This window comes from Triplophysa rosa, linkage group LG20 (genome assembly GCF_024868665.1).
Source record: "Triplophysa rosa linkage group LG20, Trosa_1v2, whole genome shotgun sequence".
NCBI lineage: Eukaryota > Metazoa > Chordata > Actinopteri > Cypriniformes > Nemacheilidae > Triplophysa > Triplophysa rosa.
In genome coordinates, this window is record NC_079909.1 from 17,179,631 (window position 1) to 17,185,400 (window position 5,770).

The 5,770-nt window shown below is 44.0% G+C and overlaps 1 pseudogene; it reads left to right on the plus strand.

Annotated features, from left to right (window-relative positions):
* The first annotated feature begins 446 nt into the window (after positions 1-446).
* LOC130571654 (uncharacterized) lies at positions 447-4,200 on the plus strand (annotated as a pseudogene).
* Positions 4,201-5,770: the final 1,570 nt, after the last annotated feature.

Consider the following 5,770-nt stretch of genomic DNA (forward strand, 5'->3'; position numbering starts at 1 on the left):
CTATTTGCCGGCTTTTGTTATGTGTTTTGGGAAACCGACACCTGTTAAATCCCAACGTTCCCATTCTGTTCCTTTGGTTGGCTACCTGTGCGGGTACTGAGGTCAGCAATACATGTGCCAAACTCCGCTCTGAAGTCATGCATCTATGCAGTCCGTCATCTCTCCCATCTGCTGAGTCCCTGATTCGCGCATCGGCTTCAATGTGGGGTAAAAGCAGCTTTGAACAATAGGACCGCCACTCAAATCAAACTCCCGCTGAAGGGTGTGTGTGTGTGTGTGTGTGTGTGATGTTTCAAAGAACAGAAAGACTGTAGTGTCATCTAACCGCAGGGTGAAGATTGCATTCAAGGGATGTTCAGAAAATGTGGGTATGATGTTTTTACCGGACGCTCCTTCTTCTTACCTCATATCCTTTTATATGTTGAAAACACCTCACAGTTTGCTTTTAGAAACATGTGTAATGGACTGAAATATAGAAAGACAAGACAAGAGAAACGTTTTAAACAGCAATTTTCTGTATTGTGTGTTTGAGAGAGAGAAAGAGGGAGTAAGTGTTCTCTGCTTGTTCATCAACAGCTCATTAGTTACATGTCAGTAGAATCTTTAGCATACTAGAGTTCTGCATACTGCACTGTATATACTTAATTCTATCTAATATAAGACATTAACAGTTATAGGCCCTTTTCGCAAAGCAGTGTATCATAACATCCGTCTTGCAACAAACAACAAGAAGAAGAAGAACTTCTGTTTTGCCATCGCGCTGGAATTTAACAACAGTGAAAAAAACCCTGACAGAACACGTATTCAAGTAACGTTACTTATCCTAGCACCTTCGCTAAAACAAAAAGAAGGCAAAACACTTACCTTCATAATCAAACAGGTACTGTTCAACGAAGAATTTGTATCCTTTCTCTAGCTTTGATCTTGTCGTTAGCAAAAATTTGTCTGCAAGACATTGTACATCATCTAGCCGTATTTGTGGCAGATGTGCAAGGGACTTGGTAAACTCCATTCTGCGGCGCTAGCGTAAGTAACTTCTTCTTCTTGAGTTTTACTGGCGGTTGGCAAACCAGCTTATAGGTGCATTACCGCCACCTTATGAACTGGAGTGCTAGCGGAAGTAACGATACACTGCTTCGCGGCAGAACAGAAGATGCGTGACGTCATGTGAAAAGGGCATATTATTAACAGTATATATATATATACAAGCATGGCAGTGCTGACTACAGAACCTGGTCAGACGGAGGAGGAGCCAGGCACCTCCAAGCAACACGGATCCCCATGCATCACAGGAAATCGGAACAACATAGAGAGAGGTGGCCTGCCACCAATATGAAGGAGTGGCTCCAGTTGGACGAAGATGTAGATAAAATCCTAGAGGTAACAGCAAGGGGGAATGCTGATCAGAAACTTCAGACGATGTGCACCCTCATAATATCCATAGGGTTAGAGTGGTTTTGTGCCATTGAGGAGCGTAGTGTGAACAATCCAGCAAGACCAAACCGGCGAGAACTCAAGATCAGCCAGTTAAGGCAAGAACTTAAATCTCTTAAGCGTCAATATAAGTTGGCAGAGGATGATGAAAAAACTGCCCTGTCCGAGCTTACAGATATTATAAGGAAAAGGCTCATTATACTTAGGCGGGCGGAGCGGCACCGTGGGAAGTGCAAGGAGAGGGCCTAAAAGCGTAGTGCATTCATTGCCGATCCATTCGGCTTTACCAAAAGGCTACTTAGTCAAATACAAAGCGGCCGCCGCAGTTGCTCCATGGAGGAAGTAAACCAGTATCTCAATCTCACCTTCAGTGACAACTTGAGAGAGCAAGAATTTCGTCAGTGTGAGGCATTGGTGACACCTCTAGAACCGCTGATTCAATTTGACACCTCTGAGCCGACTCTGAAAGAGGTCAAAGGAATAGTCAGAGCAGTAAGATCAAACACTGCCCCTGGGCCCAGCGGAGTACCATATAAAGTTTACGAGCAGTGCCCAAGGCTTCTAGTGAAACTCTGGAAGATCTGAAGGCAGTCTGGCGAAGAGGAAAGGTTGCTGTTCAGTGAAGGCATGCAGAGGGTGTATGTTTACCGAAAGAAGAGGCTTCAGTGAACATTGAACAGTTTCGTATCATCTAACGGGTATGGCTCTAATCCACACAAGCTTGTCGAAATAGCACTAATAAAGTATCATATTCCAGAGAAGATCAGAAGTATCATTCTGGATTATTATAGTGACTTCAGGTTGAGAGTCTCTTCGGGATCGTTAACATCTGCCTGGCAGCGACTGGAGAAGGGCATAATCACTGGCTGTGCAATCTCCGTTCCACCCTTCTCTTTGGCCATGAATATGATCTTAAAGTCAGCGGAGGTGGAATGTAGAGGCCCCAAGTCTCGATCTGGTACTCGGCAACCCCCCATAAGAGCATTCATGGACAGTTCCGGGGTGCAGATGGCTCTTGCGAGGGCTGGAAAAGCTCATGACAGGCAAGGATGAGTTTTAAACTAGCCAAGTCTCGGTCTCTGGTCCTGAAGAAGGGGAGAGTGGCAGACCAGTTCCGCTTCACTATGGGAGGGATCCAGATTCCATCGGTGACAGAGAAGCCGATCAAAAGCCTGGGCAATATGTATGACCAGTCCCTGAAGGACGCAGATTCTTTTCAGCAAACTAGGAGTGACCTGATAGCCTGGCTTACAGCTATTGACAACTCCGGGCTCCCTGGAAAGTTGGGGCGGGCAGGACTAGATGGTTAGCATATGCTAACAAGGAGCTTGGACCAGATGGGGGCGTGCAGAAGCACAACACATTACCTGGACAGAGCTCTGGAGATCAAGTTTCTCATCCAATCAGTGTATGATGTCCTTCCCAGCCCAGCCAATCCGCATTGTTGGGAATGGCAGACACTCCAGCATGCCAGCTGTGCCAGAAGATGGGCACATTGGAGCATATCCTAAGTGCCTGCCCAAAGCATTGGGGGAAGGGAGATATCGCTGGCACCATGACCAAGTGTTAAGGTCTTTGGCAGATACTATCAGTACAGCAATTCAAGAAAGCAAGAATCAACATGTTCCCCGATATTACATCTTCATTAGAGCTGGAGAGAAGTTTCACCAGTGGTGTGGTTCAGTAGGGGGACTTCTTGCTAGTGCACTGGATTGGAAGCTGCAGGTTGACCTAGGAAGACAGTTAAAGTTCCCAACCAACATTGCAACTACTACGCTCCGCCCAGATATGGTATTAACACAGGAGTCTACAAAGCAAGTGGTTTTGATAGAACTGACTGTCCCCTGGGAAGACCGAATTGAGGAAGCGTACGAACGCAAGAAGGCTAAATATGCAGGCCTTGTAACATTTACATATAGTCATTTAGCAGACGCTTTGATCCAAAGCGACTTACAGAGAGTTCAGGGAGCAATAAAGCGATATGTCATACAGGAGCAATAATACAATAGGTGCTAATACCAAGTTACTAGTTTCCACAAAAGCCATAACAATACCTGTTGAGAGAAAGAGATTTTTTTTTATTTGCCTGTCAAGGATTCACAGAAGAGATAGGTTTTAAGTAGTCTTTTGAATGTTGTGAGAGAAGGTGTGACCGGACTGAGTTGGGAAGAATGTTCCACCAGGAAGGAGTTATGAAGGAGAATGAGCGGGAAAGCGATTTACTGCCCTTTGGAGAAGGCAATACAAGACGGTGCTCGTTTGCTGAACGCAGCGTTCTTGATGAGGTGTAGGAGGGTGTGAAAGTGTGCCGGTGCAGTTCTAGTGATAGTCCTGTAGGCAAGCATTAGTGAATTGCCTACAGTAACAGAGTGCTGGAGCAATGGTTGGAGAGCACGGTGTGAACCAGTTGACGTTGGGTGTCGGGGCTTCGCTGGCAGATCAATTCTGCAAACTCTTAACCTTCTTGGTAGGAAAGGACTGCAGCGCAGAAGGGCCATTAAGAACATCTTGGAGGCCACTGAAAGGTCCTTGCGGTGGCTGTGGATCCGTAGGGGGATCCGTGGCTGACCGCGCCACTTGGACACAAGTCGGGGGCTGATCACCCCCGGCTTGGTCGCCCGGGCGAGGGTGTATGATGATTAAAGACCCGAAACATCCAGAGACCCCGGGTTCATCACTGAAGACGTGTCCAAGTAGCATCAGAAGATGTTTTTTCCAACTTATATGTTCTACAATGGATAGATTGATATTTGTATAAATATGTATTAGATAAGGTAGTCAAAAATTTAGGATCACTAACTCATTATTTATTTGTATTTTTCATTTTTGAATAATAGTAAATTATTATTAAAAGTATTAAATGACGATTATGAAATAACAAAAAAGTGGCTGTGGGAATTATGTTGTGACTTACAAATATTACAAGTAAATCAAAATTGTTGTTTTCTAGCATGTTTAAAGTAACCACAAATTTACCAAAACATAAAATGTAATATAAAAAGTGCTAACAAAATAAAAATGCCAAAGTATTAACTTCGTTACTCTTGCCATTTTATCAAGCATCACATTTGTCAAGCGGTGAGGATCTAGAAAAGCAGACTTAGGCCCAATCCCAATTCTACCCCTTACCCCTACACTTTCCCCTACCCCTCCGTTTGGCGCGTTCACGTGAAGGGGTAGTGGTGTCTCAATTCTCTTTTGGTTGGAGGGCTAGGGGTAAGGGGAAGGGCCAGATAGCCCTTCAAACGAAGATTTTTCGGGACCTCACTTCAAACGAAGGGCTAAGAGAAATTTCCAACATGGCCGCTCACTCGAGCAAGCAGACCCATAAATGTAAGTAATTTTTGCCATTAATAAGGATTTTTATGACAATTTTTCCTTTTATGTATGTTACATTCAATCTTGTGTTAGTATTTACGGTGATGTTCTTTTAACGTTTGCAAAAAAATCGCTAAAGTTTGCTAGCGGACAGCACTGATTGCACGATACTAGAAAATATATTTTTGTCATATACCCGGTGCATCGGCACATGTCCTCTGACGTGACGAGCTAGCAACGACGTATATGATGTCGTATAACAGTGTAGTAGTGGTGTCCCATTTCTTAGCGGAAAATTTGTAGCCCTTCCCCTTGCCACTTTGTTTCAAGAGGCAAGGGGAAGGGGCGAGGGGTAGGCGAAGGGGTAGAAAATAGAATTGGGATTGGGCCTTACTCTACTCTTACCTCATTTCCTGTCTGTGATGAACATACCACCTCCACACTGCCCAAAATGTGAGGAAGCAGATACCTGGATTCATTTCAAATATCACTATACACAACCTATAAGACAACCTGACGAAATAGCCAGACTTATTCGTCATATGATTTACTGTAAACCTGTTTTTGACTTAATTGCAAAACTGTCTGTCATGTCATCAAGACGACAGGTTCAAACACGGATCTGGTCAGGTGAGAGGTGTGGGGTGATGAACAACCCAAAAGGCCAGAGTCTCGAGCCTTTTTAGGAGTAACCACCATTGTGTTGCAGTACAAAGGATGGTTAACTTGTTGGGATGATTTGGGACGGACTTTCCAAAAACTTCTCACTTCAACAGATGGGTTGTATTAATCATACATTTATTGTGGGATGAATACACCTGTGAATATTTCTACAATAGCGCCTCAGAATAGCTTTGAAAATGAATCTAAATAAGTCCATAAGAAGCTTTAGTTTTTCTTGAACTGTCTACATCAATTAATCTGCATGAACTGTTTTTACCGTTTGTTTTGCAGGAAGGTTTTCTTTGTTCTGACCTTTTCACAAAAGCCAAGATCAGTTAAATAAACATAAGCAATG